This window comes from Ranitomeya variabilis, chromosome 7 (genome assembly GCF_051348905.1).
Source record: "Ranitomeya variabilis isolate aRanVar5 chromosome 7, aRanVar5.hap1, whole genome shotgun sequence".
NCBI classification, from domain to species: domain Eukaryota; kingdom Metazoa; phylum Chordata; class Amphibia; order Anura; family Dendrobatidae; genus Ranitomeya; species Ranitomeya variabilis.
In genome coordinates this window covers 132501131-132525258 of record NC_135238.1, presented here as the reverse complement: position 1 = coordinate 132525258, position 24128 = coordinate 132501131, and positions in this window count along the sequence as shown.

Below are 24128 nucleotides of genomic sequence, written 5' to 3'. Positions count from 1 at the left end.
GTATAATTGTCCATGTGAGAATCAATCTGTGTCTAGATCTTAACCGCACAATTCTAAAGTTTGGCCCTGAGCTTTGTTGACGGTAATTGCAAACACCAATTGAATTGGTAATTGCAATCTCTTAACCCCTTAACGACCGCCGATATGCCTTTTAATGACGGCAGTTAAGGGTACTTATTCCTTAGTGCCACTTTTTAATGACTCTGAGAAATAAGGGTATAGTGCCCCCTAGTGTCCTTACATCTCCAGGGTCTCGGCTACTGGGGATAGCTGAGAGCCCGGAGAAAGTGGTCAGTTTTTACTGTCCCCAGTGTTGCGATCACCATTATTCACCGAATACCGGCGACTGTAAAAAAATGTCAGATTTCCCATTTATTTCTCTTTCCTCTGATATGATCTAGCATACCAGAGGAGAGAGAAATGGGTTCCCCCAAGCCCCGCTGGTACCTCCAGTATCCCCATCCCTCCGGCTCTGCCCTTCGGCCCTCAGCATCTTCTTCCAGGAAGAAAATGGCAGGTGCATGCACAGTGCACCCGACAAGATTTGCCGACACCAGGCAACAATAGGAGATGTTTCCTATTGGTTCATTTTGATCAGTGTGATAGACACTATCACAGTGATCAAAATAAAAGAAAAAGTAACTCAAACCCCTTTATCACCCCCTTAATTAGGTAAAATAATAAAATAAAAAAGTATTTTTTTATTTTTCCATTAGGGTTAGCGTTGGGGCTAGGGTTAGGGTTGGGGTTAGAGCTAGGGTTAGGGTTAGTGCTAGGTTTAGGGTTGGGGTTAGAGATAGTTTTATAGTTAGGCTAGAGTTAGAGTTGGGCTAGGGTTAGAGCTATGGTTAGGGCTAGGGTTGGGGTTAGGGTTGTGGTGTTGAGGTTAGGGTGGTGTTGAGAATAGGATGGTACTGGGGTTAGGGTGGTGTTGGGGTTAGGGTTATAGTTAGGGTTGGCATTAGGGTTAGGGGTGTGTTAGGGTTAAGGTTGGGGGTAGGGTTGTGTTATGGTTGGAGTTAGAATTGGGGGGTTTCCCCTGTTTAGGTACATCAAGGGGTCTCCAAACGCGACATGGTGCCTGCCATTGATTCCAGCCAATTGTGTGTTCAAAAAGTGAAAATGGGGGCTCCCTCCCTTCTGAGCCCTGCTATGCACACACATAGTGGCTTTCTCCCACACTTGGGGTATCTGTGTACCCAGGAGACATTGCACAACAAATGTTACTGCCCATTTTCTCTTGCTATCCTTGTGAAAATAAAAAAAGTTTAGGTCTAAAGTCATTTTTTGTGAAAAAAGTAAAATGTTAATTTTTTCCTTCCACATTGCTTTAATTCTTGTGAAGCACCTGAAGGGTGGTTTTGAGTACCTTGAGGGGTTGGGTGCAGTTTTTAGAATTGTGTCACTTTTGGGTATTTTCTGTCATATTGGCTCCCCAAACTCACATTAAATGTGAAGTGGTCCCAAAACAATGGTTTTGTAAAATTTATTGGAAAAATTAGAACCCGCTAGTCAACTTTTAACCCTTATAACTTCCTGACAAAAAAATTGTTTCCAAAATTGTGTTGATGTTAAGTAGACATGTGGGAAATGTTATTTATTAATTATTTTGTGCGATATGACTCTCTGATTTAAGGGAGCAAAAAATAAAAGTTTGAAAATTGCAAAATTTTCAACATTTTTGCCAAATTTCTGTTTTTTTTCATAAATCGCTAGTCATATCGAAGAAATTGTACCACTATCATGAAGTACAATATGTCATGAAAAAACATTCTCAAAACCAGTAGGATCCATTGAAGCGTTCCAGAGCTAAAACCTTGTAAAATGACAGTGGTCAGAATTGAAAAAATTGGCTTGGTCATTAAGTACAAAATTGAAATGGCATATCTGTTGGAATCATATGAATGCGAGGAATAAGGACATCTTCACCTTTTAAAGGTCCTGTCAAGATTGTTGCTTCTACAATGTTGATCATTAATTTTTTTACTGCAAGCCATTGCAAAGATTTGGCTGGTTGATATTCTGCAACATGATAATTGGCCAATTTTTTAATTGCAGTACATGTGGTGGCATCCTTTGCAGATCGAGTGAAATTAAAAATTCTGTTGGATAATTAACTGCGTCATCAGCTTCAACAACCGTGTTGATGGACTTGTATATGATTTCCTCGCTTCGAATGTTAGGCTGAATAATATTGTTAAGTGCGTAGATGTTTTTGTTCTTGGATGCAAGAATAGCTTGTTCACTTAGCCAATCGTGATTCTTATAAATTGGTTTGAATATTGGGAAATACTTTTTCAATCAAATCTTCTTTTGATGCCACTAAATTGCAGAAGTTACGAGGCAATTAAATTCATTCTGAGGTCGGATCAACCGACACCTTTCTGTTCACAATTTTCAGCAATTGATGTGAGAATATCTCAGCTGATCGATCGTTTTGCAGTTAGACAAGCATATTTGTAGTTAATTTTACCATCTCTATGTGTCGCCACAAAGTAAAGTATTTCAGACAAGCATTTACTTCTTCCGCTGGGGTCGATCGAGAAATAACAGGTAATGTTTGTCTGTAATCTCCTGCAAGCAATATTAATGCATTCCCAAATGGTCTGATGTTTCCACGCAAATCTTGCAATGATTGATCAAGAGCCTCGAGCAATTTTTTTTTTTTTTGTGCGCTATTGTGCATTCATCCAAAACAATAAGTTTGCATTGCTGCAATACTTCTCCCATGCCGGATGCTTTGTAATTGTTGCACCTGAGAGTTTCACTTAATTGCTTGTTCATTGGCATTTTCAAAGAGGAATGAGTAGATCTTCCACCTGGTAGCAATATCACAGCTATTCCGGATGACGCAGGAGCTAAGGCTATGTCATTTTGGGATCGAATTGCTGCCAGAATCAATCTAATTAGGTACGTTTTACCAGTTCCTCCTGGTGCATCTAAGAAGATTTCTCCAACCACGTAATTGACATTTTGCATTATTTGATCATAAATACCTTATTGCTAAAGCATTACCTTAGGAATATTTGATTGCACATATGACAACAGATCACTTGTGTTGTAATTTTGCTCACGACTAGGGTTGAGCAAAACGGATTGGAGAAAATCAAAAATCGCCGACTTTCGGCAAAGTTGGGTTTCATGAAACCCTACCCGATCCTAGTGTGGGATCGGCCATGAGGTCGCCGATCTGCGCGCAAAAGTCACATTTCATATGACGCTTTCAGCGCCATTTATCAACCAATGAAGGAGGACGCAGAGTGTGGGCAGCGTGATGACATAGGTCTCGGTCCCCACTATATTAGAGAAGGGCAAGACAGTGATTGGCTTGCTTTCTGCGGTGTCACAGGGGTTATAAAGGGGTGTGCACGCCGACCCCAATCTTACTTCTGCCGATCTTAGCATAGGGAGAGGTTGCTGCAGCTTCATCAGAAGAAGGGATATAGTTAGGGAGGGAAGATTAACCCCCAAACACGCTTGTGCTGTAGCGATTTCCACTGTCCAACACCACCTTTTTTTTGCAGGGACAGTGGAGGCTATATTTTTGTGCATCAGCTCTGTAGTTTATTAGGCTGCGTTATAAAGCTCCCTGATAGCTGCATTGCTGTTTGCATGGTGCTGTGCAAACTAACTGCTTTTTTAAAAGCAAAAAATCCTGTTGCTCCTTCCTGCACAGTTATCTTGTTTATTTGTCCACACTTTTGTGTGCAGCAGTCCTTTTTATTGCTGCCATACTTGTCCTGAGATCATTGTAGGGAGATTGAAATTGTACTACAGTCTTTGTATTTTTTCATATATCTTCCAGCCACTTTCTGCCACTTACATTGTGTTGTTTTATACACTGGGCCTGAGTTTTGGTTCAGTCTCCCCCCAAAAAAATTGAGATTCAAATTCTCACAAAGTGGATATACTTCAGTCCTGTTAGTTTGTCGTATATCAGCCAGCCACTTTCTGCCACTTACATTGTGTTGTTTTATGCACAGGGCCTGAGTTTTGGTTCAGTCTCCCCCAAAAAAGGGAGATTTAAATTCTCAACAAGTTTATATACACCTTCTACCTTGTTTTACAGTACCATATAAAGGTTGCTATTTTGGCTAGATTTTCCAAAAAATGAGGAAGTCTGGTGGAAGAGCACGTGGGCGGTGGTTGCCAGCTGATACTGATGGTGGTGGTGGTGGTGGTGCATCTGGTGGTAGTGGCAAAAGCACAATAGCACCTAAGGCTGGAGGTGTTGAGCCAGCGTCATGGTCTGGCTACACGAGGCCTCAAAGGCTCCCTTATCTGGAAGTAGGAAAACAGATTTTAAAGCCGGAGCAGCAGGAAAAAGTTTTGGCTTTCCTTGCTGACTCAGCCTCTAGCTTTTTCGCCTCCTCTTCAGAAAGTTCCAAATAAAAAAGCAGCGGGTCATCAGTGGATGCTCCCGGTCAGGAACAAGACGTTTCCTTGTGTCCTTCACCCAAACCAAAAGTGAAGGATGCGTCAGGCGACACTACAGGTTACCCAACAACCGAAACAACAAACCTACCCCTTAAAAACATCAATCTTTATTAATGATATAGTACAATACAGATAGTCAACAAAAATCTAGATAAAAAACTAGATAAAAACATCCCTGTTAGGGACCAAATTCCTGGGATTAGGGACACCGCATATATATAGACACTTAAATAGATCTCATTTTTTACCAAAAAGTAACATAATAGAAAAACTCAAAAAAATGTAAAAAATAACACTAAAAAAACCAAAAAACATGAAAAAAATATAAAAAAATGAAAAAATCGATTATATGCCTCTGCTGACCCTAATAGGCCCTCAAGTCTGATAACCTTCCTTGCAGCGGAGGTTGGCACCCTAAATTTTCGATATGGCGCCCCCGCTCACCGGCGGCTGTCCCTTATGTCCCTAGGCGACCCCTACACTACAGGTTACTCCATGGAGCTCTTTACACATACCGTGCCTGGGTTAGAAAGGGAAATTGTTAACTGCCCATTACAAGATGAATCGGACATGGAGTGCACTGATGCATAGCTAGATTATTATGCTGTTCCATTGACTCAGATCACTACATTGCCCTCACAGTGTACTGAGCCAGAATCTGACCCTGATGAGACTATGGTGCCCCGTCCCGAACGCTATAGCACCTTACAGAGGAAGGTGCACATGACATTGAAGAGGAGGTGATAGATGACCCAGTTGTTGACCCAGATTTGCAGCCATTGGGGGAAGAGGGTGTCGCTGCCAGTAGCTCAGAAGCGAAGGAGGATGATCTGCAGCAGCCATCTACATCGCAACAGCTGTCATCTGGCAGGCCCGTATCAGGCCAAAAACGTTTGTCAAAAACAAAAACAGTTTTAGGACAGCGTGGCCATCTGGTGAAAGTAGCACAGCGTGCAATGCCTGAAAAGGTATTCCATAGTAGGAAGAGTGTAGTGTGGCAATTTTTTAACCAAGATACGAATGATCAGTCAAAATTTATCTGTAAGAAATGCTCAAAGACCTTTAGCAGAGGGAAGAATCTTCAAAATTTAAATACAATGTACATGCTTAGACATTTAACCAGCATGCACTTGCAAGCCTGGACTAACTACCAAACGTCCCGTACCGTTGGTGCACCTGCTCAGAATGAAGGTAGTCAGCAATGCTACATTGCGTCTCTCACTGTAAGCCCACCGGTTAGGACACCACCAGCAGCAAATATGGAGGTATCGTCGCAAGGCCAAAGCAGTCAGGGAATCACAAGGTTATTGGTAGGAAACACTTTATGTAGGCCAACATCAAGAAGACCATCACCAACCCTCTCTCAATCCGCCATGTCCACCACCACCACCGCTAGTTCCACCATATGCAGCTCTCTAGTCCTGCTCACCCTACAAGAGACTCTCGTTGGGGCGTGGCCTAACTGCACGAGAAGAAAGACGTGCTTGAGGAGAGCTCCTGAAAAATACGGGACAAAATAAGGATTGAGGACTCCCATGCAGGAATAAAGACCCCAGAGATATAACCCAACACCATCTGCCCGCTGCAAGGGTAAAGGAGCGACTGAAATAAGAGCCAGTGAGTGGCACCAGACCGAGAGATCGGAGGGCCTGTGAGGACGGAGCAGGAGAGAATGGGTGCCATCTTAGACACCTGAGAGACTGCTCCCAGCACGAGAGTTGGGTGGAGGGATTGGACCGCAAAGGTACCAGCGATGCCTTGGACCCTGGCGCGGCTATCACTTTGCTCACCCCGAACACCTCTGGAGCACTAGGTGGCTCGTCGCTGACATCCCGCTCAGGTCTGTGGGGCTGAACGGGGTACCTGGGAGACGTGTCCGACCGTCGCACACATCACACCGGGACCATACCTCTGCATACAGCGGTGAGTCGAGGGGCTCATATACTCACCCTGCTTTATTTCACCATGGGCCCCGGGCCGGAACTGTAGACCCAGGTGGGAGATTCCTCTATCCCAGGGCCGGCGCCATCTTGGACAGCTGACATATATCACAGCCCAAGATTAAACAGCGTGCACTAGGCACACACGCCTGCAAGCAGCGAACAGTCTCTGTCCCACCAGACTATACAGATAACATCTGACCATTCCTCGACACAGAAAACAGAGGAGATGGTTCTATGCACCTCGTCATCTACTGAGGTGGATCAGTCTGGAGGTCAGCTCTCTTGTGCAGATCACATATCAACCCCCCCTGTTGTGAATTCCGCTCTTGGGCTCCCTCCGGTGGTTGTAAGTGGCACTTTTGTGAGTTCTGCTCTTGGGCTCCCTCCGGTGGTTTTAAGTGGAACTGCTGCTCCTTGGATTTAGTAGTCAACAGCTGCTTCCACTGATTGTCTTTCTGGCTCGGCTATTTATCCTGGCTCTATCCTTCAGCCAGTGCCAGTTGTCAATGGTTCCTGGTTGGATTCACATCTCTCTTGGATTTCCCTGATATTCTGTCCAGTTCAGCAAAGATAAGTCCTTGCTTTGTTCTTTTGCAGTCCGCTTTTTGTGGACTTAATCGTTCAGCACTTTCTATGTTTTTTCTAGTCCAGCTTGTCAGTATGGATTTATTCAGTTAAGCTGGAAGCTCTGGGAAGCAGATTTACCCTCCACACCTTTAGTCAGGTGTGGAGATTTTTGTAAACTCTGTGGTGGATTTTTCTAGTTTTTTAATACTGACCGCACAGTATTCTGTCCTGTTCTATCTATCTAGCTAGAGTGGCCTCCTTTTGCTACATCCTGGTTTCATTCTGTGTATGTCATTTCCCTCTCCACTCACAGTCAATATTTGTGGGGGGCTGTCTGTCCTTTGGGAATTTTCTCTGAGGCAAGATAGCTTTCCAGTTTCTATCTTTAGGGGTAGTTAGTCCTCTGGCTGTGACGAGGTGTGTAGGGAGTGACAGGAACATCCCACGGCTACTTCTAGTGTTGTGTTAAGCTCAGGAACTGCGGTCAGTACAGGTACCACCTCCTCCAGAGCACGTCCCATGTTGCTCCTAAACCACCAGTTCATAACAGTACAACTGGCCAAAAATGAATTAAATGCATCTCAAAAGAAGGAAAAAAAAGTTCTGAGCCATTTTTTTTCTGTAATCTGTTTTGTCTTTTTTTTCCTCTTAATCTCTGGGTGGTTCAGGATTTTGGCGCTGGCATGGATGTTCAGGGTTTGTTTTCTCGTGTGGATCAACTTGCTGCAAGAGTACAGAGTATCCAAAATCATGTTGTCCAGACTCCGGCTTTAGAGCCTAAAATTCCTACTCCTGATTTGTTTTTTGGGGACAGATCTAAGTTTTTGAACTTTAAAAATAACTGCAAATTGTTTTTTGCTTTGAAACCCCGTTCCTCTGGTGATCCCATTCAGCAGGTTAAGATTGTCATCTCTCTGCTGCGTGGTGACCCTCAGGACTGGGCATTCTCCCTTGAATCAGGGAATCCGGCATTGCTTAATGTAGACGCATTTTTTCAAGCGCTCGGATTATTGTATGATGAACCTAATTCTGTGGATCATGCAGAAAAAACCTTGTTGGCCCTATGTCAGGGTCAGGAAGCGGCAGAATTATACTGCCAGAAATTTAGAAAATGGTCTGTGCTCACTAAATGGAATGAGGATGCTCTGGCAGCAATTTTCAGAAAGGGTCTTTCTGAAGCCCTTAAAGATGTTATGGTGGGGTTCCCCACGCCTGCTGGTTTGAGCGAATCTATGTCTTTAGCCATTCAGATTGATCGGCGCCTGCGCGAGCGCAAAGTTGTGCACCATATGGCAGTGTCCTCTGAGCGGAGTCCTGAGCCTATGCAATGTGATAGGATTTTGACTAGAGCAGAACGGCAGGGATTCAGACATCAGAATAAGCTGTATTTTTACTGTGGTGATTCTGCTCATGTTATTTCTGATTGCCCTAAGCGTACTAAGAGGGTCGCTAGGTCTGTTACCATCAGTACTGTACAGCCTAAATTTCTCTTATCTGTGACTCTGATTTGCTCATTATCGTCCTTTTCTGTCATGGCATTTGTGGATTCAGGCTCTGCCCTGAACTTAATGGACTTGGAATTCGCCAGGCGCTGTGGTTTTTCCTTGCAACCTTTGCAGAGCCCTATTCCTTTGAGGGGCATTGATGCTACACCGTTGGCCAAGAATAATCCTCAGTATTGGACTCAGCTGACCATGTGCATGGCTCCAGCACATCAGGAAGATTGCCGTTTTCTGGTGTTGCATAACTTGCATGATGTTGTTGTACTGGGTTTTCCATGGTTACAGGAACATAATCCGGTGCGGGATTGGAAATCTATGTCTGTGACTAGTTGGGGTTGTCAAGGGGTACATTGTGACGTTCCTTTGATGTCAATTTCCTCTTCCCCCTCTTCTGAAGTCCCTGAGTTTTTGTCGGATTTCCAGGATGTATTTGATGAGCCCAAGTCCAGTTCCCTTCCTCCACATAGGGACTGTGATTGTGCTATTAACTTGATTCCTGGCTGTAAGTTCCCTAAGGGCCGACTTTTCAATCTGTCTGTGCCAGAGCATGCCGCCATGCGGAGTTATGTCAAGGAGTCTTTGGAGAAGGGGCATATTCGGCCGTCTTCGTCACCATTGGGAGCGTGATTCTTTTTTGTTGCCAAGAAGGATGGCTCCTTGAGACCCTGTATTGATTATCGCCTTCTTAATAAGATCACGGTCAAATTCCAATACCCTTTACCTTTGCTTTCTGATTTTTTTGCTCGGATTAAGGGGGCTAGTTGGTTTACTAAGATTGACCTTCGAGGGGCATATAATCTTGTTCATATTAAACAGGGTGACGAATGGAAAACTGCATTTAATACGCCCGAAGGCCATTTTGAATACCTTGTGATGCCTTTCGGGCTTTCTAATGCTTCTTCTGTATTTCAGTCCTTCATGCATGATATTTTCCGCAATTATCTTGATAAATTCATGATTGTGTATTTGGATGATATTTTGATTTTTTCCGATGATTGGGAGTCTCATGTGAAGCAGGTCAGGATGGTATTCCAGATCCTTCGTGATAATGCTTTATTTGTGAAGGGGTCTAAGTGCCTATTTGGAGTTCAGAAGGTCTCTTTTTTGGGTTTTATTTTTTCTCCCTCGTCTATAGAAATGGATCCTGTTAAGGTCCAAGCCATTCATGACTGGATTCAACCCACATCGGTGAAGAGTCTTCAGAAATTTTTGGGCTTTGCTAATTTTTATCGCCGTTTCATTGCAAACTTTTCCAGTGTGGTTAAGCCCCTGACCGATTTGACGAAGAAAGGCGCTGATGTGACGAATTGGTCCTCTGCGGCGGTTGAGGCCTTTCAGGAGCTTAAGCGCAGATTTACTTCTGCCCCTGTGTTGCATCAGCCGGATGTTTCTCTTCCTTTTCAGGTTGAGGTTGATGCTTCTGAGATTGGGGCATGGGCCGCTTTGTCTCAGAGGAATTCTGATGGTTCTTTGATGAAACCGTGTGCCTTTTTTTCCAGAAAGTTTTCGCCTGCGGAGCGCAATTATGACGTTGGCAATCGGGAGTTGTTGGCTATGAAGTGGGCATTTGAGGAGTGGCGACATTGGCTTGAGGGAGCCAAGCACCGCGTTGTGGTCTTGACCGATCATAAGAATCTGATTTACCTCAAGTCGGCCAAGCGGCTGAACCCTAGACAGGCTCGTTGGTCCCTGTTTTTCTCCCGTTTTGATTTTGTGGTCTCGCATCTTCCGGGATCTAAGAATGTTAAGGCTGATGCCCTCTCTAGGAGTTTTTTGCCTGATTCTCCTGGAGTCCTTGAGACGGTTGGCATTCTTAAGGAAGGGGTGATTCTTTCTGCCATCTCCCCTGATTTGCGGCGGGTGCTTCAGGATTTTCAGGCTGATAAACCTGACCGCTGTCCAGTGGGGAAGCTGTTTGTTCCTGATAGATAGACTAGTAAGGTAATTTCTGAGGTTCATTGTTCAGTGTTGGCTGGTCATCCTGGGATTTTTGGTACCAGAGATTTGGTTGCTAGGTCCTTTTGGTGGCCTTCCTTGTTGCACGATGTGCGTTCTTTTGTGCAGTCCTGTGGGACTTGTGCCCGGGCCAAGCCTTGCTGTTCCTGCGCTGGTGGGTTGCTTTTGCCTTTGCCGGTCCCTGAGAGGCCCTGGACGCATATTTCCATGGATTTTATTTCGGATCTTCCTGTTTCCCAGAAGATGTCTGTTATCTGGGTGGTTTGTGACCGGTTCTCTAAAATGGTCCATTTGGTACCTTTGCCTAAATTGCCTTCCTCCTCTGATTTGGTTCCATTGTTTTTTCAGCATGTGGTTCGTTTGCATGGCATTCCGGAGAATATTGTGTCTGACAGAGGTTCCCAGTGTGTTTCTAGGTTTTGGCGGGCCTTTTGTGCTAGGATGGGCATTGATTTATCTTTTTCTTCAGCGTTCCATCCTCAGACTAATGGCCAAACTGAGCGAACTAATCAGACCTTGGAAACCTGTTTGAGATGCTTTGTGTCTGCTGATCATGATGATTTTGTGGCTTTCTTGCCGTTGGCCGAGTTTGCCCTTAATAATCGGGCTAGTTCGGCTACTTTGGTTTCGCCTTTCTTTTGTAATTTTGGTTTTCATCCTCGTTTTTCTTTGGGGCAGGTTGAGCCTTCTGATTGTCCTGGTGTGGATTCTGTGGTGGACAGGTTACAGCAGATTTGGACTCATGTGGTAGACAATTTGACGTTGTCTCAGGAAAAGGCTCAACGTTTTGCTAACCGCCGTCGGTGTGTTGGTCCCCGGCTTCGGGAGGGGGATTTAGTCTGGTTATCTTCTCGTCATGTTCCTATGAAGGTTTCTTCCCCTAAGTTCAAGCCTCGGTTTATTGGTCCTTATAAGATTTCTGAGATTATCAATCCGGTGTCTTTTCGTTTGGCCCTTCCAGCCTCTTTTGCCATCCATAATGTTTTCCATAGATCTTTGTTGCGGAGATATGTGGTGCCCGTTGTTCCCTCGGTTGATCCTCCTGCCCTGGTGTTGGTTGAGGGGGAGTTGGAATATGTGGTGGAGAAAATTTTGGATTCTCGTTTTTCGAGGCGGAGGCTTCAGTATCTTGTCAAGTGGAAGGGTTATGGCCAGGAGGATAATTCTTGGGTTGTTGCCTCCGATGTCCATGCCGCCGATTTGGTTCGTGCCTTTCACTTGGCTAACCCTGATCGGCCTGGGGGCTCTGGTGAGGGTTCGGTGACCCCTCCTCAAGGGGGGGTACTGTTGTGAATTCCACTCTTGGGCTCCCTCCGGTGGTTGTAAGTGGCACTTTTGTGAGTTCTGCTCTTGGTCTCTCTCCGGTGGTTTTAAGTGGAACTGCTGCTCCTTGGATTTAGTAGTCAGCAGCTGCTTCCACTGGTCGTCTTTCTGGCTCGGCTATTTATCCTGGCTCTATCCTTCAGCCAGTGCCAGTTGTCAATGGTTCCTGGTTGGATTCACATCTCTCTTGGATTTCCCTGATATTCTGTCCAGTTCAGCAAAGATAAGTCCTTGCTTTGTTCTTTTGCAGTCCGCTTTTTGTGGATTTAATCGTTCAGCACTTTCTATGTTTTTTCTAGTCCAGCTTGTCAGTATGGATTTATTCCGTTAAGCTGGAAGCTCTGGGAAGCAGATTTACCCTCCTGTTGTGAATTAGACTTTTTGGCTCCCTCTTGTGGTCACTAGTGGTATGACTCTGGGATTGTCTTTTTTCCGTTTGGCACTCACCTGGGTCGTTAGTCCAGGGGTGTCGCTATATTAACTTCCTGGATCCTTAGTCCAGTGCCTGGCATCGTTGTAATCAGATCCTTCTGTTGCTCCTGTCTGCTGGTCCTGGCTCTTGCAAAATTAAGCTAAGTCTTGCTTCTTTGTTTTTTGAGTTACTTGCTTTGCTACTAATTTTGTCCAGCTTGTACTAAATGTGATTTCTGACCTTGCTGGAAGCTCTAGGGGGCTGGTGTTCTCCCCCCGGCCGTTAGACGGTTCGGGGGTTCTTGAATATCCAGCGTGGATATTTTAATAGGGTTTTTGCTGACCATATAAGTCATCTTACTATATTCTGCTATTAGCTAGTGGGCCTCTCTTTGCTAAATACCTAGCTCATTCTTATGTTTGTCTTTTCCTCTTACCTCACCGTTATTATTTGTTGGGGGCTTGTATCCAACTTTTGGGGTCTTTTCTCTGGAGGCAAGAAAGGTCTTTCTTTTCCCTTCTAGGGTTAGTTAGTTCTCCGGCTGGCGCGAGACGTCTAGAACCAACGTAGGCATGTTCCCCGGCTACTTCTATTTGTGGTGCTGGGATTAGATATATGGTCAGCCCAGTTACCACTGCCCTATGAGCTGGTTTTTTGTGTTTTCAGACTTGGTATTGATTCCTGAGACCCTCTGCCATTGGGGTCATAACACCCTCCACACCTTTAGTCAGGTGTGGAGATTTTAGTAAACTCTGTGGTGGATTTTTCTAGTTTTTTAATACTGACCGCACAGTATTCTGTCCTGTTCTATCTATCTAGCTAGAGTGGCCTCCTTTTGCTACATCCTGGTTTCATTCTGTGTATGTCATTTCCCTCTCCACTCACAGTCAATATTTGTGGGGGGGATGTCTGTCCTTTGGGAATTTTCTCTGAGGCAAGATAGCTTTCCAGTTTCTATCTTTAGGGGTAGTTAGTCCTCCGGCTGTGACGAGGTGTCTAGAGAGTGACAGGAACATCCCATGGCTACTTCTAGTGTTGTGTTAAGCTCAGCAACTGCGGTCAGTACAGGTACCACCTCCTCCAGAGCACGTCCCATGTTGCTCCTAAACCACCAGTTCATAACACCTCCCCCTGACAACAGGACCTGCATTGGCCCCCCTCTTAGCAGCATCTGGGGAAAGCATTAAGCTCTTGAATACAGTATAATAGTAGGCAAACTTCTCATGCAGACCTCCCAAAAGAGGAAAGGGAGAGAATTTGCTATGCCTTGCTGAACCTGACAACTTGCCAGCAGGGGGAGAAAAGTGACTATTTTCTTTATCAGTAAGCATCAATAAAGTCATGGGGAAAACTGGAACTAAGATCCCAAAAGGATCATCTAAAACCACTAAATCCGTCACCCAAGCCGACGTGGATAATTTTTTGAAAAAGGAAACGATTTATCCGGAACATAACAAATCTGCAAGGATTACTGATTCTCAAATGGAAGAAGATACGGACTCAGATCTCGAAAGTGACTCAGATAGAGGTAGCACTACAAAAGAGAAGCTGGTGGTGACCCGTTTTTTCATCAAAAGGATCCTAGCACAAGCTATTGAGCCCATAGGTAGAGAGTTGGCGGAGATAAAACAAGACCTGACACAACAGGGCCACAGAATTGAAACAGTCGAAAACTTCCAAACAACATTGACACAACAGTCTAACAACCTACTCAGCTGTCTCAATGAACATGAAAATCAAATTCACACAATTCATTCCACTCTAGAAGACCACTAAAATCGTGAGAGACTAAATAACATTCGTATCAAAGGTCTCCCGGAATCGGTGGCATTTGAAGCGCTAACTAAAGCTTCGACTGAGATCTTTAACAAATTATTACTAGAAGATGACCCACATGACATAGAGATCATCAGAGTACACAGATCTCTTCGCCCCAAACCCAAACAAGGGGATCCACCACGGGATGTATTATGGCGCTTTCTTGACTACAGAACAAAGGATTTAATCCTCTGCAGAGCACGGGAAGCGCAAGAAGTCAAATATGAAGATTCCCAAGTAAGACTTTTTCAAGATCTATCTGCCACAACTCTTAAAAAACGCAGACTTTTAAAGCCACTCACAGAGGCACTAACTCAAAAAGGTCATCGATTTTGTTTGCTGTTTCCATTCGGGATCTTTATTACTGCGGGCGATAGAAAACTCCAAGCTAGATCATCCTCTGACATCAAGGAGGTGTGCAAATCTCTGGATATCCCTCTGGAGTCTTACCCCAACTTGGAGTCCTTCCACGCGACTTCACAGCAACTGTCCCTGACAAACCCAACTCCGTGGCAACTGGCTGGATCCCCAAAGTCACAGAGACAAAAGAAAAGATCCAGTAAATCCCCGACCTCAAAGTGTGTTGGAGAGGAGGTGGGATGAGAAGTTCCTCATCCTCTCTGGCCCCACCACCTTAAGATGATCCTACGAAAGGATTCAACTACCCATGACTTACACCATCCTGGAAAACATCCCAAGACTGCATGATGTTATATATTAGGTTCATTTTTCCCCTCTTACTCTTTCATTGCAGTTTTTCGGTTGGTACGAGGCGCTGATAACATTTGAACATTCTCCCTCAGGCTTGCATAAATGCTGTGTAAAGTTACAATTCTTATTGGTTTTTGTTTTGTACCTAACATGCTTCATGCAGCGCCCCAGAGTCCTGGTCGTTGCAGTACTGTGGCTCCGCCACTATGGGGAGCTGTGGTACGTCTGATTGCACTAAAGGAGTTTCTCTGATCAGGTAACACCTCACTACACTTCACACTCCGGCCACCAGGGGGGGTGGTCCTATCTAGTAGGCCACTCCTCACACTCTGGTAAAACTGGGGGTTGGACAGGAAGACAGGGAGAAGTAGCTGGGAAGAGCTAGTGAGAGGACCTGTCAGGGATGGGATCCTGACAGAATCCTCAGAGCAGAACTAACCAGTGCACAACGGGAATACAGTAAAAAAGGAATTAGGACCAGAAGGAGTCGTGCTGTTAGACCGAGGCAACATCCTTCTGAGGTGCAAACAGTCGGTGGCCGGAACGCCGAGCAAGTAAGAGACTTTAAGTACTACTGCAAACCACGGCAGGACAGCCAGTTAAAGGTTGGCTGTCTCACTTAACACCTAAGCAGACAACGGAGGCAGCTGTGGGAGAGGGGCGACTCTAGGGTCCCGGAAGAACTCCAGGCCTACCCCGTCATACGGGTGCGTCCTACCATATCACCTGGGGGACGGAGAGAACGAACATCAGAGAGAGAGACAGATTGAGTTGTGAGGACTGTCCCGGGAGCTCAGCAGGGAAGGACTACAACACCCAGCGCTAGAAGGTAGACACTGATTCCCACCTGTAAAGAGAACTCCTGATATGCCTTTGGACCGGCCGGTCTCTGACAGCCCGGTGGACAGCGCTCTGGACTGAGGTCTCAAAACCCTTCAGTAAAGAGGTAAAGAGACTGCAACCTGGTGTCCTCGTTATTTACCGCACCGCACCACCACTACCAACATCCGACACATCGTTTACTGTGCGCCCCTCGGCAGGGTCACGGACCGGGGCCTAGCCGCCGTGACAACCCCAGAGCAGAGACTCAGAGGCCCGGTACCGGGTACCCCTCGGCCCTGCGGCGGGTGGGGGCGCTACAATTTGGCGTCACGAACAGGATCTACTTAAGCCTGAAGAGTCAGGTCATGTGTGTCTTGGAACTGTGATTTATTGTGCTTGGACTGTGTATTGCCATTTACCGCCAAAATTCGCCATTGCCGCGCACGGAGGGAGGAGCCTTAGCTTCGTGGGCGGAACCAGCCAAAAGAAGCGCGGAACGGAAAGCGCAGTAAGGCGCCAATCCCGGAAGAGGAACTCCGACCTCCAGCAGGTTAGTGGGAGGAAGGGACAGTCATGTCCGAGTCGGGAGGAGAGGAGGTGGCGGCCGCAGCCGCGGACGCAGGGGCAGCTCCGGTCCCCGCAGCGAGTGAAGCCGCGGCCCTAATACCACCACCGGTTGCCGCAGAACCCGCTGTCCCCCTCAGCCAGTCGGACACTGCCGCTAACACAAAAGCCATAATGCCCTTCTCCATGCCGTACCTGCCCGGAGCGGCCTGGCTCCCACGATACTCTGGGGAGTCGCATACATTCACCGACTTTGAAGAAGGGCCCTGCAGCCTGCTTGAGTTCTATCCCCTGACAGAGCCTCAGAAGGTTCATATGATAACCGGCCAACTCTTTGGGGCGGCTCTGAGAGAATTGAAGTCTTGGCCCGCCGAGGATAAAGGAACTGCACAGCAGGTTTTTGCAAAGCTTAAAGCCACCTTCGATACTCGCACTGCTACAGAAATTAAACTGACTTTCTATGGATGCAAACAAAGGCCGCAGGACAGCTTACGGGACTATGCCCTTAATCTCCAGGAGGCGATGCGGGCCATTAAGCAGAGTGACCCCGGCAGCGTGCAGGATGAGGATAAACTCCTGAAGGAGCGGTTCATTGAGGGGCTCCTGTGCAGTCACCAGCGGGGCCAATTGCACTTCCTGGCCATGCAAAATCCAGACTTGACTTTTGCGCAATTCAAGGATAAAGCTATCCAGGCATTGCAGGAGCGACAGCCCAACCGCGCAATACCACCCAGGCGCCCCGCTCTCACATACCACCAGGAGGTGGCATCGGATACCCCAGTTGCCGCGGAGGCCGACGCCCAGAGCTTCGAGGACGACTCCCCTGCAGGACTTCGCCTCCAGATGCAAGAGATAACCAAGAGCGTTGCTGCCCTAGCCCGGACGGTGCAGGCCCTACAGGAGGCCCCCAAAGAAAAGATCCAGCTAGCCTCTGGACCAGAAGATGTCCCCTGGACGCGACAGAAGAGGACCCCACCAACCAGAGGCCGGGACAGCGATCGCTTCCATCAGGACGGACGACCCATCTGCCGCCGATGTCACCAGGTGGGCCACCTTGCAAGGTACTGTCCTTTAAACGAGCAACCCCTGGGGCAAAGGGCCAACCCCCAGGAGTAGGACGATCAGGCCCGCAGCATTGGAGAACCAAGTATATTGGAGGACGACCAGTTCTCCCTGTAGTGATTGATGGAATCCCCTTGAACGCTTTGCTGGACACCGGTTCTCAGGTGACGACTATACCTTACGTGCTTTATAAACGGTATTGGGAGGACGCTGATATTACTCGTGGCCCTGACGATGATTTCACCATAATAGCCAGTAATGGTCAGCCGTTGCCACAAGTGGGGTATAAGGAGGTCACCATCAAGGTGGGGCGGGTGGAATTGAAAGCCCAAGGGATTGTGATTGTTGATATTGATCGTCGAGAATGTAATCCCATGATGACTCTTGGTACTAATGTTATAGAAAATTGTCTTGCAGAAGTTATTGTTTTGTTGCAACAGGTGGCAGAAACCGCTGGCCACAGCGAGCAACGTGCCCTGCAGAGGGAAATCAGAGCTCTGATGCAGAGACAGCAGGTAGAGCTGACTGGTGGTGAGATTGGTCGTGTCACTGTGAGTGATTCAAACCCCATCGCGATACCCCCCAGGAGTGAGATGTTAATATGGTGTCGGGCAGCCATAGGCCTCAGGGGTAAGGACTACCAGGCCTTGGTAGAACCCGTATATTCAGACAATAGGCCTACTGTTCTGACAGCCCAGGGGGTGGTTGACGTCCGCCAGGGGAGAGTGCCCGTACGTGTCCTCAATTGTGGGGAGGAAGAGGTTCACCTCACCAAGTATACCACGCTCGCCAAACTGTTCACTGTCAATAATAGTGTGATACAGACACCTGAACCCTTGGTCCCGTCAAACGTGGCGGAGAACAAAGGTTCTGCAGAGCACTCGAAAGACTGGTGTCGGGAATTGCATGTGGGCACTGACTCTACCCCATCCCATCAAAAACAGGGGGCCTACAGGGTGGTACACGAGTACGAGCAGGTATTCAGCAAACACCCCTTAGATTTTGGGCAGGTGAAAGGGATCCAACATCACATCCCCACGGGAGATCACCGACCCATAAAAGAGAGATATCGCCCTGTACCCCCAGCTCATTACCAGTGTGCCAAGGACATGTTGCGGGAAATGAAGGAGGCTGGGGTGGTGAGAGACAGCTGTAGCCCCTGGGCAGCTCCGTTAGTCCTTGTTAAAAAGAAAGATGGTACAATGAGGATGTGTGTTGATTACAGGCAGTTGAATCGCATTACACATAAGGACGCATACCCACTGCCCAGGATAGAGGAGTCTCTGGCCGCCTTAAAATCTGCTAACTACTTCTCTACCTTAGATCTCACCAGTGGGTACTGGCAGGTTCCTGTAGCGGAGGCGGACAAAGAGAAGACGGCCTTCACGACACCAATGGGTCTCTGCGAGTTCAAATACATGCCCTTCGGACTGTGCAATGCTCCCGGAACGTTCCAGAGGATGATGGAGTGCTGCCTAGGACACATGAACTTTGAAACTGTGCTGCTGTATTTGGATGATGTCATTGTCTTCTCTAAGACCTACGAAGACCATCTGAAGCACCTGGCCGAGGTGTTTGAAGCCCTGTCCAACTTCGGCTTAAAGGTGAAACCGTCCAAGTGTCATCTGCTCAAACCTAAAGTGCAGTACCTGGGCCATGTGGTGAGCGCTGAAGGAGTGGCCCCAGACCCCGACAAGGTCACAGTGATCAAGGACTGGCCAAAGCCTAGTGACCTCCACGAAGTCCGTCAGTTCCTCGGGTTGGTAGGTTACTACCGGAGATTCATTAAGGACTTCACCAAGAAGGCCGCACCCTTGCAAAACCTGCTGGTGGGCCAACCAAAGAAGACCAAGGGGAGGAAAACCCCCTTTGATTGGAACGAGGAGCTGGAGGAATCCTTCACCTGTTTGAAGTCGGCACTGATGGGAGAAGAGGTGCTGGCTTACCCCGAATATGATCAACCGTTTGTGCTGTACACAGATGCCAGTAATGTGGGATTAGGAGCCGTGCTGTCCCAGGTTCAGAACGGCAAAGAAAGGGTGATCGCTTACGCCAGCAGGAAACTCCGTCCCACAGAAAGGAACCCTGACAACTACAGTTCCTTTAAGCTGGAATTCCTGGCCCTTGTCTGGGCAGTGACAGAGAGGTTCAAACACTACCTGGCCTCCGCGAAATTCACCGTCTTTACGGATAACAATCCCCTAACGCATCTGGATACTGCCAAACTCGGGGCCTTGGAACAGCGATGGATGGCCCGGCTGTCCAACTACGATTTCACCATCAAGTACCGGGCAGGACACCAGAATGCCAATGCTGATGCCTTGTCCCGAATGCCCAATTTGCCAGAAACGGGAGAAGACCCGGAGGCACTTGAAGAGGTGGAGCTGCCTGCATTCCATCGCCCCAAAGCCACTCAGAACTCTCATCATGTGAAGAACAGGCACAAGAACCAACCAGATGCCACGCTGAATCCCCTGCCTCATCACGGGTGGGCAGAAACCCAGGATGGTGACCCCGCGGTCCGTCGGGTGAAAGAGCTCTTGACGCAGGCAGGGTTGCATCCCGGCCCAGATGATCCACAGGAAACCCAACAGCTGTGGAAGGGGAGAAGCAAACTGTTTATCCATGATGGCAAGCTGTGCAGGAGGAGCATCGACCCACGTACTCATGAATTGGTGTGGCAGATAGTGGTGCCAAGGCGAGATGCGCCCATGGTTCTGGGAGCCTACCACGATGGAGCCAGACACTTCGGATGGAGGAAGCTAGAGAGGCTACTCCGAGGGAGGTTCTATTGGATTGGCATGAAGAGAACCATTGAGAAGTGGTGTCGGGAGTGTGGTCCATGTAGTCTGCGCAGGAAGGACCGTGACAGTCAACGGGCTCCCCTGCGGCCTATCATCACCAAACGGCCGCTCGAACTGGTCGCGCTGGATCATGTGAAGCTGACACCTAGCCGGTCGGGCTATATCTACGCCCTTACCATCGTGGACCACTACTCCAGGTTTTTGGTGGTTGTACCTGTCAAGGATCTAACGGCCAGGACTGCCGCCAGGGCCTTCCAGCAGCACTTTTGTAGGCCCCATGGCTACCCAGAGAAGGTACTGACCGATCAGGGACCTGCATTTGAAGCAGAAGTGTTTCAAGAATTCTGCCAACTGTACGGGTGCAGGAAGATCAGAACCACACCGTACCATCCTCAAACCAACTGGATGTGCGAGAAGATGAATCAAGTGGTAATCGATTTATTGAAGACCTTGCCTGTGGAGGAACGGAACCTGTGGCCGATAAAGTTGCCTGACTTGGTGGATATGTACAATCACATCCCAGTAAGTTCCACCAACTGTACTCCAGCGTACCTGATGCGAGGAAGATCTAGTCGGTTACCCGTTGATCTGGACATGGGGGTCCTAGTGCCCGAAGATACCTCGCCGGATGCAGAAAGGCAGCAAAGGTACCGCGAAGTACAGGAGAGTGTAGAAAGAAGTCTCGCCCAGGCTAGGCAGAAACAAGAAAGGGACTACAACCAACACGCTCCTGCGATTCCCTTGTCACCTGGTGAGCAAGTACTTAAACGAAAGAGGAGATTACACAAGCTCGATGACCAATGGGAAGCGGAACCGTATACCATCCTGCCATCCGACTTCGACAACACGAAGGTCTGTCTCATCAGCAAGGACAGAGGGGAGACCTCGACAGCGGTATCCAGGGATCACCTTAAGGTCTGCCCCGATAAGTTGAGAGAGAGGGACACGGCCCCAAGAATCTCTCCGCCGGTGGAAAAGGAGAAGATGATTCATACCGTCCTTGGTGACTTTCCCCAGTCCTGGACTCAGATAAATCAGGCCATCGTGGTACCTGTTCTAATGTTTCCACAGCCGGACCCACCAGAAACAATGGTGGTACCAGATCATCCGGCCCCGCAACCTCAACAAGCCTTACCTGAAGATGCCATGCCAACCGTTGAACCGGCAAATCCTCCCTCTGCTATCAGTGAATCTGCTGTACCCACTGTTGATAGCGGCATCCCTGAGAGCTCCAGCCTGCCAGTGCTACCCAGACTCACTAGAAGTGTAGCTAGAAGACAGTACACTACACCAGCGGTAGCCAGCATAGCGGGCCCTGTTAGGCCAATAGCAACCCCTGCGCTGCGACGGTCCACACGCAGCACTCAAAATCAAACTCCTCTCCGCTACAAGACTTGGAGGTATTAGCGGGGGTTGCTATTCAGTTGAAAATGTTTGTGTGTATATCTTTTGTTACAGGTTTTAAAATGGACAATAGAGTAATGGACAGTAAATTGCTCAAAAACTTTCACAAGGGGGCCCCTTTGTTTACCCGGGGTCCCCGCTGTTTCAACCACTGAACTGAGAGTCATAAACTGTGCATGACCTAACTTTCGCAACGTTCAAGAGTCCTCACCTCCCGTAAAGGGAAGCACTGTTATGTTTAATTGTTTATGCTATTTCAAAAATTTTGTGTGTTTTCTGTTAACATGTATTATTGTTCTTGTTTTTCCAGTCCCGGAGTACTGGATTTAACCGGGGGGGAGTGCAGCGCCCCAGAGTCCTGGTCATTGCAGTACTGTGGCTCCGCCACTATGGGGAGCTATGGTACGTCTGATTGCACTAAAGGAGTTTCTCTGATCAGGTAACACCTCACTACACTTCACACTCCGGCCACCAGGGGGGGTGGTCCTATCTAGTAGGCCACTCCTCACACTCTGGTAAAACTGGGGGTTGGACAGGAAGACAGGGAGAAGTAGCTGGGAAGAGCTAGTGAGAGGACCTGTCAGGGATGGGATCCTGACAGAATCCTCAGAGCAGAACTAACCAGTGCACAACGGGAATACAGTAAAAGAGGAATTAGGACCAGAAGGAGTCGTGCTGTTAGACCGAGGCAACATCCTTCTGAGGTGCAAACAGTCGGTGGCCGGAACGCCGAGCAAGTAAGAGACTTTAAGTACTACTGCAAACCACGGCAGGACAGCCAGTTAAAGGTTGGCTGTCTCACTTAACACCTAAGCAGACAACGGAGGCAGCTGTGGGAGAGGGGCGACTCTAGGGTCCCGGAAGAACTCCAGGCCTACCCCGTCATACGGGTGCGTCCTACCATATCACCTGGGGGACGGAGAGAACGAACATCAGAGAGAGAGACAGATTGAGTTGTGAGGACTGTCCCGGGAGCTCAGCAGGGAAGGACTACAACACCCAGCGCTAGAAGGTAGACACTGATTCCCACCTGTAAAGAGAACTCCTGATATGCCTTTGGACCGGCCGGTCTCTGACAGCCCGGTGGACAGCGCTCTGGACTGAGGTCTCAAAACCCTTCAGTAAAGAGGTAAAGAGACTGCAACCTGGTGTCCTCGTTATTTACCGCACCGCACCGCACCACCACTACCAACATCCGACACATCGTTTACTGTGCGCCCCTCGGCAGGGTCACGGACCGGGGCCTAGCCGCCGTGACAACCCCAGAGCAGAGACTCAGAGGCCCGGTACCGGGTACCCCTCGGCCCTGCGGCGGGTGGGGGCGCTACACTTCACACAAAACTAAACTTAATTTTCCTTTTCTATTCCCTCTTATCTTACTTCTACTCTCCTTCCCCCCCTCCCTCCGTACTCCTCCCTGCATCATGAGTCTCCTAGAATTCCTGCATCACTTGCGGCCTCAAACCCACCACCATACCTTGACCAATGGCTACACAGGATAAGGTAATTACATTTGCCTCTCTCAATGTAAATGGGCTTAATTCTTCAATACCTAGGTGACACACATTAGATTATCTTAAAAAGCAGAAGGCTGACATTTTATTGATCCAAGAAACTCATTTTAAACCTGACAAACTACCCAACTTTGAAAACAGTTATTACGATACATGGATCCATGCCACTACAACACAAGTAGGCTCTAGAGGTGTTTCAATGGCAATAGCTAGGGGAATACCCTTCCAAGCTCATAAAACATTGAAAGACCCCAGTGGTCATTTTGTACTAGGTAAAGGCCTTCTTGCTGGAAACCTGATAACCATTTGCAGCCTATACGCTCCCAACAAGAAACATTTGAAATGGATCCTGAGAACACTTAAGATAATTGAAGATTTTAGAGAAGGAACTCTTATCATAGGGGGGGACTTAAATATTGCACTTGAACCTATGTTAGACACCTCAACAAAGAGAAGTGCAATATCCCTTAAAGATCTCACTAGAATTAAAATTCAACTTGGCTCTATGCAGATGCTAGACGTTTGGAGATACTTACACCGTGACTATTCCTATTATTCCTATCCCCATGGAACCTACCACCGACTGGACTATATATTTATTCCCAGACAGCTCCTACCCAATGCCCGAATAGCTAACATACTTCCCAACATTCACTCGGACCACTCGATAGTCACGTTACAGATATTACTAGCGAAACCCTTTAACAATAACAGAATATAGCAATTAAATGAATCAATACTAACTTATCCAGAAATATGTGCACGCATTTCAAAAGCTATCATGCAATACTTTGACCACAATGACACAGGTGAATGACCGACCCCGGTGGTATGGGAAGCACATAAATCAGTTATCAGGGGTGAGCTAATTTCAATCACTTCATACTTAAACAAAAAGAGACAACAGGAAATAACAGAGCTTTATAATGAAATATCTACCTTGCAAAAGCAACAAAAAAAGAAAACAAACGCACAGGTGATGTCTACGCTGACGATAAAAAGGCAGAAATTGAAGGACATACTAAACAAAAAATCAGCAAAATGGTACGCTTCATAGCGAACTAGGATGTTCGTGCACGGAGACAAGGCTTCTAAATTTACGGTAGCTAGAATAAGACACCGCCAAGCCCGCACATACATACATGCAATTAAAAAACCCAACGGACAACTCACCCACAACTACTCACAAATAGAAGCGGAGTTCCTAGCCTATTATGAGCAACTATACAACTTACGCCCAACAGTCAAATTTAGAAAATCTGAAGAGAAGGAATGACATAAGAACCTTC